Consider the following 15,344-nt stretch of genomic DNA (forward strand, 5'->3'; position numbering starts at 1 on the left):
TAGGTTCTTGTTTCAGCTGCAGCAGCAGGAGCCCTGGAAAACATGTCACCTGCAGAGCCAGGCAGCCCATAGAGGAACGAGAGCTGCAGGGCAGAGGAGATAGGAGGGGAATCCATGTAGATGCTCCTTGCCAATTATGTGGAGCCCCTGGTTTCTGCTATCGGAGGTGAGGTAGTAAAGGAACAATTACTAGGATGCTGCTTGTGGGTCACAGAGTGGCTGGTCCCTTAACGTGAAGCAGGTCCAGGGCCAGAACTGGTGCTCCCAGTTTTGCCAGTTAAGAGGCAGAACAGCACCTGGGCTATAAAGAACCAAGTTGTCAGCCAGGTCAGGCCAGCTCAAGATATGCAATTCCAGCTGAGTAAAAAACATAGCTGGAGTCAACGTACCTTAAGCGGGGCTTCGGCATCATCCTCGCAGCAAGAGGTCGACAGGAGAAACGCTCCCCTCAACTTCCCTTACTCCTCGTGAGGAGAAGTACCAGTACTGGCGGGGGTGCGCTCAGCGTTTGATTTAGTAGGTCTTTACTAGGACCACTAAATCAAACACCAGAAGATTGCCACAGTGTCAATCTTCCTGCAAGTGGGTATGTGGTCTAAGGAAAGTGGCAGAAGCAGGAATGGGAAATGGAGACTGACACCCCTAGGAGAAGAGGCAGCGGGAACTTGCTGGGGGGGGGGGGGGGGTTGGGGGAGCCTCCAGAGAGAAAGCCCTGGGAAGCCATGCTTAGCTAAAAGAGCAAGGAAGAATCTTGCAAGGGCCTCTAAAGCAAGAGGGTCTGAGAGAGGCAAAGGGGAAGGCCTCCTGGAAGCTGTAGCCCAGGGTGGGCTGTTTTTGTAGCCCTCTTTCCTAGGTTTGACAAATAAAACTGCATCTGGAAAGACGTTGTAGGTGTGGTGCTTGGTGGGCTGGGAACAAGTTGGCCTCCTACAGTGAGTTCCCCACCTCTTTTCCCCCATGCAGATGACTGATTTGCAAGGGGAAAGTGGCACACCATATTCTTGTTTCACGGCATGGCTGCTACCGAGCTGTTTGGATCAATGAAGCCAAAGGGCACAGCTGTCAAATAGATTTCAAGTTCTGGGGGACTGTTTGTTTTGCAGACACAGAGATTCAGGTGATGGAGATGAGAACAGTTGGCGATTGTATGGGTGAGAGATCTCTGGCAGACACAACTGCAAATCTTGCTCCGGGATGGGAAACGAGCAGTTCCTGGGGAACTACAATATTGCTCACTGCTACCCAGGATGCTGCTGCAGCTGTTCTAGTCTGTATCTGGTAAACCCACAGTGTCAGCAGCCCTCCCGTCCCATGCAACGGCTTGCTTCAGGATCGTGAAGGAATGGAGTGAAATAGAAGGAAGCTGGCACTGAAGGGCACTTTCATTTTAATCATTCCGCAGTGTCGTTATCACCGTCTCTGCCTACGTCTCTGATTCAGTTGCTGATCGCAGCACTCCTGCCCCTCCACTACACTAGTTAAGATGGCGCTGACATTCAGCGGCGTTGAGCATCCTGCGTTGAGCATCCTGGGCATCCTCTCTCCTGGTAAAGCCAAAGGACAGTGAGGATGCTCTGCACTCCTCAGAAGGCCGCTACACCTTTCAGGATTGGGCCCTTTGTCCACTTCCCCTGACTGTTTCCATGCCTCTCTTTGTATCATCCAGATCCTGTTCTGCAAGCAGCAGCGCTCTGTGTGTTCAAAGCCTTTCTTTTTATACCTAGCTCTGCCAGGCCCTAACCCCAAGTTTATGGATGTTAGCGGGAGTCCTTCCACTGACTTCAGTGGGCTTTGGGGCAGGCCTTTAGCATTGTTCGTCTGTAGCTGTCAAGGTCCTCTTCCACAATGGAACGAGGGAACGTTGGTTTAAACTGAAACTCAGACACCGGCAAGCTGTGCACCTGCCTAAGCTGAGGCACCGCGCGGTGATAACCCCAGTCCATTCTCACTCATCCCTTCTCTGCTGTTCATCACCCTCATTCAATGTGTCACATGGGAAAGTTAGGGTCAGTTGCGATCCCAGTACTCATCTTCGCACCGTCTTTTTGGTAAGATGGAGGTTTGGCTCCTTTCATTGTTCCCTGTAAGGCAAATTTTCCAGGCTTTGTGTCATTCTTTTCTGAACCCTTTCCAGCTCTTTAACAACCTGGAGTGGACGCAAGGACACTCCAGTGAGCAGTGGTCTTGCAGGTGCCAAAAGCATCAGTAATACCACCTCCCTGTTCCTACTCTATACTTCTCTGTCAGTTGATCCAGGAATCAGGTCACCATACTGGCAAATAATGGTCAGTGAGTTATCTACAACTAGAGCTGACAGATATGATGGAAAAATATTTTGATCAGCTCTATTTTGCATTTGGCTGTATTAAAATGTACACTTAATTGGGCCGCTGTGCTCCACATCAGTGTTTCTCAATCAGTGGTATAAGTACCCTTAGGGGTACGTCAACACAACTGAAATTTGGAGAAAACTGAATTTTTGATTTAAGTTTTACAGCGCTTTATTATTTTTGTGCTTTTTACACCCAAAAATTTCATCGCCCACCCAGCTACAATTAGCAAATGTGTAAACAAATGTGTTGCAATGATAGAAAAAAAAATGGTGTGTCTGAAAACAGTAGGTACTGGGGATACTTTTTTTTTAAAGGGGTACTTTATAAAAAAAAGGTTGAGAAACACTCTTCCATATCACTCAATGTGACTGACCTGTCCTTACTGTTTACCCTTCCATCCAATTTGTGTTTCATCTACAAGCTTTACCAGTCATCATTTTATATTTTCTTCCAGATTGCTAGTAATGATAGGGGATAGCACGGGGCTGAGAGCAAATCCCTCGGGGGACCCAATTAGAAACATCACCATTCCGTGATTATTCCCCATTTACACAGATGTACTGTGAGATCTGTCAGATGCTTCTGAATCCATTTGCTGTGGAATTGTGTACACATGCGGGTATGTAGCATGCAGAGGAAAGCGGGTGTTATAGGACCACTACACCTCCCTCCCTCTCATCAGCAAGGATGGGCAGGTAGGAGTGGGGTTGGGTAGCATTTTAAAATAGTGAACAAACGTAAAAGTCAGTCCTTCCCCAGCGCACTGCATCTGCCTCTCAGTTCCTCTGCAAAATCACGGTCTTGCCCTAGGTTCAATTGCCAATTTCCTGGGGCAGGGTTTGTGTCTTGTCTTAGGTTTTATGCAGCACCATGTACGCCCTTGTAAATAGTTAGTAATCAGCGCTTCCGAAGATGTGTGGCATATTATCTGCTTTATAGTTCACTTATTGCGATAATGCTCTTTTTCCTCTCTCATCTTTCTCAAATATAGAACAGATAATGGGGTTTATTCTAGAATAACAATTATGGAATCACCACTTCTCATTTCACCTTTCTTCCATTTCCCTTTGATGGGGGAGGAAAATGGGCTAATGATTGTAGCATAGGACTGAGTCTGAAAGCTGAGTTCTGTTGATTGCTAGCATGGCCAACAGCTTGATGAGGCACCATGAACGAGTCTCGGAGGGCCTGGCCCTTAAAGCTGTTGCTGTTGAGTTTGGATCAGGATTTTTTCTTCTCTGTTGACCTTATTCCCACCCTTGTAAAGTGCGTTGGGATCTTCAAATGAAAGGTGCCTGCGTGACAAACTGGGCCACCCCTATTGCCACAGAGTGGGTTGGGTACGCCCTGTCACACTGTCATTGGGACTCCCTGCTGGATCAAGCAATTTAAGTGGGGAGAATTCGGGGTTCCTGTGGGAGCCTGGTGAACACTCAGTCTGTGCCTCCCAAACCTCCGGCTGGGGCAAACAATCACAGCTGTTCTCTCCCCAGAACTAAATCTTCCCTTTCCTCTGCTACCTCACACTAAGAAAATAAAGGGTCACAATTTAAGTACCATCCAATGCATGGAGCTGTTTTATAATGCGGGTTCAGGCCGAAGAGCTCAAGTCTGCCTCTTCATACTGAATCTATTTTTGTTGTGGAAGGTCCGTGAAGTGTAGCAACGAAGGCCCTAAATTATGACCTATTCTATTTAAGAATTACCGAAGCATCAAAGCCTTTTAGACACAGAGGGCTAAGAGAATAAAAACCAGGGACTAATGGCTCAATTTCTTCAGTAGTCTTAGGCAACTCAGAGGCGCTGCAGCCTTTTGCAAGAGGATGTGACTGGTAAAGCCAAAGAGACCTCCTCCTTTTCCCCAATCTTTCAATAAATAAATTGAAAAGCAAATTAATGCCAAACATTGATATTATATGATCTGCCAGATACAGTAGGAAAATAGGGAACTTGATGGAATCTAATATTACAATTAAAATGTTTATAAAAGGGAATCTTCCATTGTTGTTTGCAGTTTCTGGCTGCAAATGCACCATGAAATCAATGCTATAGCTGAGGTACATTGATGATGATTTTTATCTTTGGGACAGATGAGCTAAGCTGCTCCACAGATTTCCCCAGAACTTTGACAACCCTCACACATCCATCAAACTCTCTCTAGAACACTCCCATACCAGGGTCATCCTGTCTCTTGTAAGTATGCAATGAAAAGTCTCATTATTAATATAATATACAGAGGTATATTTAATACAAGGTTGTGAGCATGCATGTATTGTGTAGCTATTTAAAAATCATGGCTAAAAATTAGGTTTACAGTTAAAATATATTTGAACTGAAATTACATTAACATTTTGCTATGCGATTCAAAACAAAATTAAGTCAAATATATATATATATATATAATTAATTAGAGCATGTCTGTCTGCGAGTCTGTCTGTGCATCTGTGAGTCCATTTGTTTAAAAACTCCTCTGAAACCATAAGACCTAGGACCACCAAATTTGGTAGGCAGCCTCCCCTTACCCTAACTTAAACCAAGGGCAGGGTTTGGTTGGGTCTGGATAACGGGAACCCTCCTGCCCTGAACCTGGAGCCTGACCCTCCCGCCCCCATGGAGAGACTGCCGGCTGCAGGGGGGCCGCTGGAGGAAAGGCAGCTGCAGGGAGAAGGTCCCAGAGGTTTGCCCCTCCCCAGACAGCCTGCAGGACATGGGGGGTACCCACTGGAAGAGGAGGCAGCCCCCAGAGCCTAACTCCCACCTCTGATAGCCTGCAGGCCATGGGGGCCACTGGAGGCTGGGGGGGCAGCCCTTGGAGCCTCAACCCCCAGACAGCCTGCAAGCCATGGTGAGGGGGAGGGCACTTGAGGGAGACAGCTGGAAGGGGAGTACCCCTGGTGTCTGTCCCTCCAGACACCCTGCAGCTGGAGGGGGAACAGCTGAAGGAAGGTAGCCCTGAGAGCCTGGCTCCTCCCCAAAGAGCCTGCAGGCTGCATGGGGCGGGGAGGGGCACTGGAGGAGGGGCACTGGAGGAGGGGAGAGCACCCGGAGCCTTGCCCCTCCAGACAGCCTGCAGGCCCCAGAAGGGCTATTGGAGGGCGGGGCTACCCCCTCCCCCGAGCCTGGCCCCTCTGATAGCTGGCAGGCCATGGAGGGAGGGGGATGCTGGGAGCATGGGGCAACTCCTGGAGCCTGGTCCCACCTGACAGCCTGCAGGCTTGGAGGGGTAACTGCTGTGGGGGGGGCATCTCCCAGAGTCTTGCCCCCCGACACACACACACAGCCGGCAGGCTGATGGGGAATACTGGAGGCAGGTGCAGCCCCCAGAGTCTCACTTCCACCTCAACAGTCTGCAGCTTGCAGGCAGGCCCTGAAGGCCAGGGGCAACCCACAGAGCAAGGCCAGCTGCCCCGGATCACTGCCCCAAACGCTGCAGGATGGAGGGGGCTGTTGGAGGCCAGGGGTAGGTCCCCAACTGCCACCCCCCAGACCAGCTGCAAAGTAGGGTTGCCAGAAGGTTTAACCAAAATTACCAATCTCTCCCCTCCCCTCCCAAAAAAACCCCACTGGGGAATAGGGTTGCCAGGTGTCCGGTTTTCTACTGGACAGTCTGGAATTTGCACCCTCTGTCCTGTAGAAACATTCAGAAAATACCGGACATGTGCAATGTCCAGTATTTTCTGAATTTCCAGCTGGGCACCAAACAGAAGCCTGGCGGGGGCATAGGAGCGACTGGGAGGCAGGGCACGATTGGCGCTGGGAGGCCTGGGGTTGCGTGCAAAAGCCGGGTAGGGTGGGGCCTCCCAGCCACTCCCCTCGCCTGGCTTCTGCACGCAACCAGAGGCTCTCAGCGCCAGTCGTGGCCCTGCCTCCCAGCTGGGAGCCTCTGGTTGTGTGCAGAAGCCAGGCAGGGAGAGTGGCTCCCAGCCACTCCCCCTACCCCCGCCCAGTTTCTACTAGCAGCTAGAGGGAGTGCCTGCCGGGGGCGTGACCTGTTGGACACAGCCAGTGGCTGCACTCCCCCCCCGCCAGCTCTGCTACCCGCCCCCCTTCCTCCGGCCCCCCTCTTCCCGTACAGCCCCTCCTGACCCCTGATCCCCCCCCAGCTCTGCTTCCTGCCCCTCCTTCCTCCCGGACAGCCCCGCAGCCCCCTCCTCTCCATCAGCCCCGCCCCCCTCCCGGCCGTTCCCCCTCTCCCCCCCCACGATCAAGTGTGTCCGGTATTTTGGGGTAACCCTACCAGGGAAAAAATTCTGTTGAGAAAAAAAAGGGGGGGGAGGAGACCAAAGATGTTGAGGGAAAAAAAGGTCCCCAAGAGTTAAGCAAAAAAATAAATAAATAAAAAAAATCCAGCGTGGCCCCTTTAAGAAATGGGTTTGAGGCTTTTTGGCCCTAACAGGTTGTTGGCGGCCGTCCGCCATCTTGTCTTCCTACTGGGCCAGACAGCTCCCCTGCGGAACCAGGTAAGTACCCAGGATTTTCACCTCCTGGCTGGGAAAAAAAATCAGAAAATACCAGACATTTTAGGTGTCCGGTATTTTCTGAATTTTTTTTACCGGACAGGAGGCGAAAATACCGGACTGTCCTGGTCAATACTGGACACCTGGCAACCGTAGCGGCAAGGTCAGGGCAGCTGAGCCAGCCCACAGAGCACTGCCCCCCAACCAGCTACAGGATGAGGGGAGAGCCACTGCTTCAAGCAAGACCCCACATGGAGCAGCAGCAGTCTGGGGAGACAGCCACAGTACAGGGGTGTCCCCTCTCCCCGACAGGCTCCAGGCTGGGAGAGGGGAGGCAGCCACAGGTCGGAGGCTGCCCCCCAACCGGTTGCCGGCCAAGGGAGAAGGAGTCAATTGAAGGCTGGAGCCGGCCTGCAGGGCCCCGAGCCCCAACCCCTACCCGGCAAGTGCACAGACCTGGATTCTCCCCTCCTGGTAGAAGCCACCCTCTGGGGAACAGCATACGTTTTTCATTTATTAAAAAAAGCCCTGTGGTTAAAGATCCGAGCAATGCAGGGTACATCTGCTAGTATTGTTTATATTTTCAGCATTTCTTTGTATTTCAAGCAAAATTGTGACAATGAGGCTTTATCTGTTGCATTTAATGTTCAAAGGGTTTTGAAGTATTAACTTAGCCGCTGCTTGGAACATCCTGTATAGACAGGGAGGCATTTCTATCACTGCTACAGATAGAGACCGTGTTATAAAGGGTTAATATTTGGCAGGAAGTAGGGTTGCTAGATACTTTCACAAAAAATACCGACATGTCAGGGGAAAAAATGATTGAACAAAAAAAAAGGGGGGAAGGGATCAAAGTTGTTGAGTAATAAAAAAAAAATGGGGGACCAAACTTGTTGAGAAAAGAAAAAAACAACCGCACCAAAAAAAGAGTGCCTTTAACTCACTCCACATTTTACATGTCCGGTATTTTTCTGATTTTTTTTAACGGACAGAAGCCGCAAATACTGGGCCAATACTGGACACCTGGCAACCCTAGCAGGAAGTGTAAAGTTGAACACATTCTCCAGAACTCTAGGCAGCATTACATTTACTGTTGATTCGTACAGATTCTCACACACAGGTACGCAGGAACTAGTTGCAGGACTGGAGATGAGCAAGGTTAACTAGTTTACCTGAAAGCAGTGCCCTTCATGGGTGATGCTTACCGGTTTCAGTTTACTGGTGGGACTGGAACAGCTCCCACAGGCAAGGTGCTGCTCCAGCCTTCGGGGCCTGCTGTGGACAGGGGAAGCTCTAGTTGCTAGCCCATGTTTAATCCTATGCCACTACGTCTAAACTGTTATTACCCATACTAGCACAGGGATGCCTGCCCATGTGACAATCTCTTTCACTTGCAGCGTAGACGTACTCTGCAAGTGGTCTCTTGCTGTTGGTTAAATTATCTCCAAACCTGCCACAGGCATCACTGAAATACTGAAAGGACCGAGGCAGCATGAACTTAGTGATTTACTCCAGTCCCAACACAGCCCGTCAGTATTAGGAATGAGATTTCCTGGCTTCAGGTTGCCTGTGCAACCCATGAGCCTGCACTGTCTCACGTGAAATATTATGCATTACAGTTTAAGTATAATATCTGCTTTAAAAATTCATTTCAGCTCTAGCTCATGCCTTGTCAACAGTTCCTTGGTGTTATTTTAAGTTTTATCTCTCAGTATCTTTTGCCCTTTAGAAAGGAAAGCTTAATCAAATGAATTATCATCTAATCTAGTTAGAGTATTTTATTTTTGCTCAGTTTCCAGCCAGCCTCAGTACATTTCTTTACCTAGTCAGCATGTACAGATGGCTGGCTGTGTTCATGGAATAGGTACATGCTAACTTTTGGGAATGCAATCCATCATCACGCAAGAATTGCAGCTGGGAATAAAAACGTATACCTCTATCTATTACCAATATAGGTTTATAGGTGTAGATATGGATATTGGCAATAATAAAATGGACTGTCAACAGTCAGTTGGATTGGCTGGTTATTACTCATGAAGATAAGGGGCCACAGTTGCAAAGAACTTCCCCTGCATAATTAGTAGTAGGGCTGGTCAGGGATTTTTTGACAGAGCAGGGGTTTTTTTCCATCAGAAAATGCTGGTTCATCAAAACCAAACATTTTGGTTAAAAGGGGTCAGTTTTGATTCAGCTTTCATTGGGAAAGGTTCTCAAGCCCAGGAAGAAATTTCAGGTGAAAACCAGATAGTCCCACGCCAGAAAAGCCTGATTCAGAGCAGGAATTTGAACCCGTGTCTCTCACATTGCGAGGCAGAGTTGGTGTCTGTGTCTGTCTTTCACTCTTGGTTTTCCTGGGAGAGAGAAGCTGTTTTTCACCCTATTCTGATTACTACAACTGAATTGGACCCAATCTACTCTGGTACCTTAGGGTTGCCTTAAGTTGCATCTGTAAGTTGAGTTGTGTTAAAAGAGCTGGTGCTGAAATGACTCTGGCCTGTAAAAAGGAACTAGGAATGTGATTATTTTTAATGCTTTAATCTACTGACAGCCTAGCTTATGCAATAGGTTGAATCCTTCCCTTTGACTCTTTTAGGGTACGTCTACACAGCAGCGTTATTTTGGAATAACGTCTACACGACAAGCAGTTATTTCAGCATAATGTTGAGCTGAAGGACTTCTTACTCCAACTCATTTTACGAGGCGTATGGGAAGTTGGAGGAAGAGTGCTCTACCTCAGACTTCCTGCTGCGTAGACAGCGCCAAAAGCCAAAATAAGCTATTCGACTTAAGCTACGCAATTGACACAGCTCAAATTGCATAGCTTATTTCAGCTGTAGCCCTGCTGTGTAGATGTGCCCTGACTGTTTAAAGTTTGCCTTTTATTTGCAGCAAGAGCAGACTTAAGCTTGACTGTCACAATAAAAGCTTTCTTTTTTTATTGATTCTTCACCGCAGTTCAGAAAAGCGCCGTCCCAAGTTACGTTGATTTCATACATTTTGCATCACAGAATTCATTGCTTGAGCTGAAGCTTCACCTACCATCCTAAACTGGATTCCATGTGGATTATCATTAAACAATTACTACCCATGCTCAGTGGGGACCCCATCCTGAATGAAATCTTTCCTGAAGGCTTGTCTCCACTGTGCTGGGGATCGATGCTACAACAATGGGTCCACCAGCTGTTGATTTATCAGGTCTGCTTAGACATGATACATCGATCTCTGAGCACTGTCCCATTGTCACTGGTATTCCACCAGGATGAAAAGAGTAGCCAGTATCGCTAGGAGAGCAGTCCTGCCGACCTTTCCACCATGGTAAATACATCGACTATTTGCGTAACTGAAGTGATGTAGATTAGATCAACAGTGAGGGTTAGTATAGACAAGGCCTCAGACTCCTTTTCGAGCTTTCAAACAACTCTTCATATTGAGCCATATTCAAAAAGCTAGCCAAAAGGACATCTGGGAAGCATATGGCAGCAGGAGTGCAGTTTCTCCCCTGAATTGCATATCAAATGCATACTCCTGAATCTGTGCCTGGGCTATTATCCTAATTATATGGACAAGCCATTTATCAGACAGTTGATTGAATGGGTGTACTGTGCATGGGTTAGCTTTCAAAGGTAATAGCCACTTGACAGTAAGCTGATAAAACACAAAGCACCTTCTGTTAAAAATGTTGTCTTGGGTAGGTTGATGAAATGAGGAGAGACAGTGATGTCTATGAATGCTGAACGTGGAGAGGAGAAATATGGTAAGCACTTGGACGCTGTGTTGATGGGTGCTGAATGAACCAGAATAGACATGAGTGAGGTACTGAAGGTTCTCAATGAAAATTTATCAACCCTTCCTTTTTACACTATCTCATAATACAAGAGCAAGGGGGTTACTTGGTCAGTACCAGGGAATTTAGGGTAAAGTAAAGGAAATATTACTTCCCATTTAGCAGACTGCCACTGGAAGTTATTGAGCAGGGGATGTTATTAACAGTATCTTCCTTTCTGTTATCCTGGCCATCTACAGATCTAGGTATTTAGGTTGATCTCTGTGCCTCCATGAGAACTGCATGCTAAGACTAAGACATTAGTCTTCACGCTTCATGCACAGATGCTTTGCCACGCGCAGATGCTTTGCCACATGCATACTGATCTGTCTTAAGACCAAAGGAATACTTTCCTCCTGATTCCTTGATATAGCTTTCCACGATTGTTTCTAAATTCTTTATGTAGATTGTAATGGTGCTGTGAATGAGCTAGGCATTTTTCAGACACCGAAGAACGCACAACCCCTGTCCCATTGAGCATACAAGTATTGGCCACTCTTGGAAGAAGAGAATTGGGCATATTGAGGTAGTACTTACAGGCCCCATACAAGTTTGGGGCTCCATTTTGCTAAAAATTCTACAAAGGTAGACTAGAAGACTGTGTCTGCCCCCAAAGGGCTTGCAATCTTAAAAGACAAGACAAACAAACACTATTAAGCATACGTGTCTTGTGACATCTGTCTCTTTCCAGCAGACTCCACACTAGTGGAGTGGAGCACTCTAGAGATGAGGAAGCCCATAAACACTTGACTTGTCTCCTAGAATTTCATATTCAGCAGTGGATTCTGCAGGTATCATACAGATTTGTAAACGCTACAGTTATCTGTGCCAGTACGTTTTGGAAAGTCTCTGACAGATTTCTCTGAAAGATGGTCATTTTGACATGATCACGAGCAAGCCCACCTGCAATTTATAGACTGCGCAGTTACGTCAGAGTTATCAAAGAGAGGCCTCCCCTTCAGGAATGGAGCAATGTGCCAGAGAATACCGAAGGGATTGGTTTTAAGGAATTGCGTTGAACTGATTTCTCACTGTCTGATTATGCCGACAGCTGCTGTCCTCTTGAAATGTATTGGTCATTGGGGAAATCTTAAATCAAACGCGCCAGCAACTGACTTAATAAACAGGGTAAGAGACACTCTGGGAAACAGCAAGTACTATTTTCTGTGAGCAACAATCTGTTGTCAACACGTATGGTACAAGAGGAAAGCTATACTTCCAAGACGATCCCAAGCCTTTAGAAATCAACAGGAGCGTTTCCTGGAGCACCACTGGGCTTTGGATCAGATTCCATTCAGAGATTATTTTAGACACGCATAAACCCTTACTTACTGTGGTATTTTAGGGCTGGATTTTCAAAAGAGCACAGCGCATGGGGTACACATTGGATGCTGAACATTTTGGAAAATCTTGCCCATAGACGCTAATGCTACAAAATCTTCCTCTGGCCTATAGCTGATCCATTTTGTAATGCAACAGGCCACTTTATCTTAAGGATGAGCTTACTGTGCATGTGTAAAAACTGGTTTGGGCAAGTGTAGATACTTGTCATGTTTCCAGCAGGCTTTATCAACAAGGATTCCTGTAGTATGAGGGTTACGGAGGATCTCTGAGCACAAGCATATTGTCAAGGCAACAAGACAAAACACTGCGATTTGATTCTGCCATTCACCCCAGCCTCTTACCCTGGGGCAAAGGTTTTTATGTGAGATTGTGATCACTGGTAGCCAGGCTCCTATGGTAACCGAAGAAGTCCGCTCTATAGGAATGGGGCAGAGTGTGAAATGACACATCACGTGCTCCTGGTCGTGCTTTCACGTTTTGGCAATAGCTGGGAACAAGGAAACATGCATTTTATGGCTGCACTATCTGCATGTATCTGAGCCCCTAAATGCTGAGGAATCACACAGGTGGGGCAGGTCTGTGTGTGTGCGTACAGCCAAGATGGTGCTAGCCAAAGGCATTAAGCTACTGCAAGGCAGAGATAGGCACAATGTCCCATGGCAATCTAGGCTAGTGACTGAGCCGCATGAGTGGCTCTCCTTCATTTCAGTGGGCCACTAGATTGTCAGAACCACAACAGTCTCCTGAGACAGGGTTGTTGTGCTAAGTGCGCTTGTGTATAGGGTTGCCAGATACTTTCACAAAAAATCCCAAACATGGCGGGGAAAAAAACTGGTTAAGCAAAAAAGAGCAACCCACCCCCCAAATGGGGGACCAAACTTACTGAGCAAAAAAAAAAAAAGGTGAGGGGCAGTGCTCCTTTAAGTCCCCATGCCTTTAAATCCCTGGTATTTTCTGGGGTTCTTTTACCGGACAAGGGCCACAAATACCGGACTGTCTGGGCGAAAACCGGATACCTGGCAATCCTACTTGTATACTAGAATTTGCAGGGGGTGCTGACTGAACCGTAGCAGCGCTCTGATTGGATGCAGAGGGAGCACGTGGCTCTTGCCAGGTGGCTATTACTACATTTAAAAGGTAGAGCTGCAGCGGTCTGAAACAAACCCGGCTCGCATTGGGTCCCACACTGCGCCTCTGCCTTTTAAATGGCCAGGTGGCTCTTACTACATTTAAATGGGCAGCGATGCAACGGTCCAGACCCAACGTGAGCCAGGACTGAAGCAGTCCTGGCTCGTGCCAGGTCCCAGACCTACTCCTGCTGTGGCGCGGCAGTTTAAATGTAGTAGGAGCCGAGCTGCCTGCACATCTGGCTCCTACATTTAAACTGCAGAGCCGCAGCGGCCCCTTATCGACTCATCGTGTACTCAACACAAATTGTATCGCGTACATGATTCATTATTTAACATCCCTAACTATTCCTCCAAAGAGGGATGGGTAGGTGGGTAGAAGGCAGGTCTTGCAGCTCTTCATTATGCACCAAGTAGCACTGAGGGGCCAGAATCAAAAGGAATTCACGCAGTGCCTTTTAATGAAAGGAGTGTCTTGTGATAGGGGTGCTTCAGGATGGGCTGGCCTCTGAGGTGCTAGGGCATGGGTTCCCAAACTGGGGGGTGTGAAGAAATTCCAGGGGGGGTGCGAGGTGTCCCAGCCTCCCCCCTCCATCGAGTTTTGCTGCCCTGCTCAGTTCCCTTTTTTTTTTTTTTTTTTTGCTCAACGAGTTTTGCTGCTAGCTATTTTTTTTGCGGGGGGGACGGGGACACATGAGGGTTTTTCAAAAATCAAAAAGGGGGCCGTGATGCCAAAAAGTTTAGGAGCCACTGTGCTAGGGGATGTATCGAAGAGGGACCAGTGTCATGCTATTAGTTTTCCACACTGGTAACTTTTTCCTTCAGTTTCCTCTTCCAGCAGCCATGACATTTCCTCTCTCTGCCTCTTTGTTCTTGGCCCTCCCTGCCTGAGACCGAAACGCAGCCTCCAACAGCTATGCTAGTTGTGCAGGAGACCAACAGAACCAACAGCAGTGAACATCTTTTTTTTTCCCTCTTTCATTCAGCCTTTCTGGTAAGGGAAGGAGAAACGTGTATTTGATTTCCTGAAATTAAATGCTTATTTTAGATCTTTAGGGTTGAGTAACTCAATGGCTTTTGCAGGAGGAGCTCGTGAGGCGCAGAGCAGCTGACGAAGATAGCAGGAAAGTAGGGGGGAAATGACAGAAGCAGGGTACAAATTGTTCTTCAGAATGTTTCCTCTTTACAGATGATGTAGCAGGGGGCATTCTTTCCTCTTCGGCAGAATTGACTAAGCCTAGTGCCCATCTTAAGTACCGTGCCACTAGAGAGTCCATCACTGAGATGAGAAAAAACAGGGCCATCCGTATCAATTATGGGCCCCTATGCAACTGAGGTACGCTGCCCCCCCTCCCTCCCGACACCTCCGTGTGCAGCTTCTGTCTGGGCCTAGAGCTCAGGACTTCCCTGCCTCCACCCCTGTACCGCTTCTACTGGGCCCCGGGGCTTCCCTGGAGCCAGAGCAGAGCTGCAAATGCTGGGGGAGGGGCAGCTCCTCTCTGAGTCTGGCAGCAGGGAGCCCTCACTAGCTGCCAGGTGCTGCTGGCAGAAGAGCATGTCAGGGAGGGGGCAGAGAGAAGTCCAGCTGCAGACAGGAGATGGCAGCTGGGAGGAGGGGCAGAGAGGAACCAGCAGGGGTGGTCAGGTCCATCCTCAGGCAGATAAGCACATGTGGCTTCATAAAGGCACCTGAAAATTTGGTCCCCCAAACATTTGGGTGCCCTATGCAGGCCTGTATTTTTGCATCTGCCTAGACAGCCCTGAGCAATACAATAGAACCTCAGAGTTACGAACGCCTCAGGAATGGAGGTTGTTCGCTACTCTGAAATGTTTGTAACTCTGAGCAAAACGTTACGGTTCTTTCAAAAATTTACAGCTGAACATGAGCTTAATGCGGCTTTGAAACTTTACTCTGCAGAAGAAAAATGCTGCTTTTCATCATCTGAATTTAAATGGAACGAGAACAATTTCTTTACTTTCTCAAATCTTTTCTTTTTAACACTCCCTCTTTTTTTGAGTTTACATTTAACACAGGACTGTGCTGTAGTTGCTATTATTTTTGTCTCGGCTTCTGCCTGATTGCACACTTCCAGTTCTGAATGTGGTTCATAACTCTGGTGTTGGTAACTCAGAATTTCTGTTGCAGGGATGGACAAGTTCTGGCCTATGGGCCAGATCTGGTCCACAGAGTTAGTCCCTGGCGGGTCGCCACTGCTACCTTTTCCTGTGTTTCTGCCGGTATCAGACGATTGCATCTCTT

General features: G+C 47.9%; 1 protein-coding gene across 3 annotated transcripts in view; it reads left to right on the plus strand.

The window, feature by feature from the left end:
- Nucleotides 1-15,344, plus strand: part of PROK2 (prokineticin 2) — a 268,634-nt gene that overhangs the window by 221,055 nt on the left and 32,235 nt on the right. Inside the window, exon 1 of one of the 3 annotated variants that reach the window (XR_016350442.1) lies at nucleotides 3,633-4,526. The exons of the other annotated variants lie outside the window; for them this stretch is intronic. The gene's annotated coding sequence lies outside the window, so the exon portion shown is untranslated. Of the gene's footprint in view, nucleotides 1-3,632; nucleotides 4,527-15,344 lie in introns of those variants that run through there. 3 annotated transcript variants of the gene reach the window in all.

This window comes from Pelodiscus sinensis, chromosome 11 (assembly GCF_052426305.1).
Source record: "Pelodiscus sinensis isolate ZL-2025 chromosome 11, ASM5242630v1, whole genome shotgun sequence".
In the NCBI taxonomy this organism is placed as follows: domain Eukaryota; kingdom Metazoa; phylum Chordata; order Testudines; family Trionychidae; genus Pelodiscus; species Pelodiscus sinensis.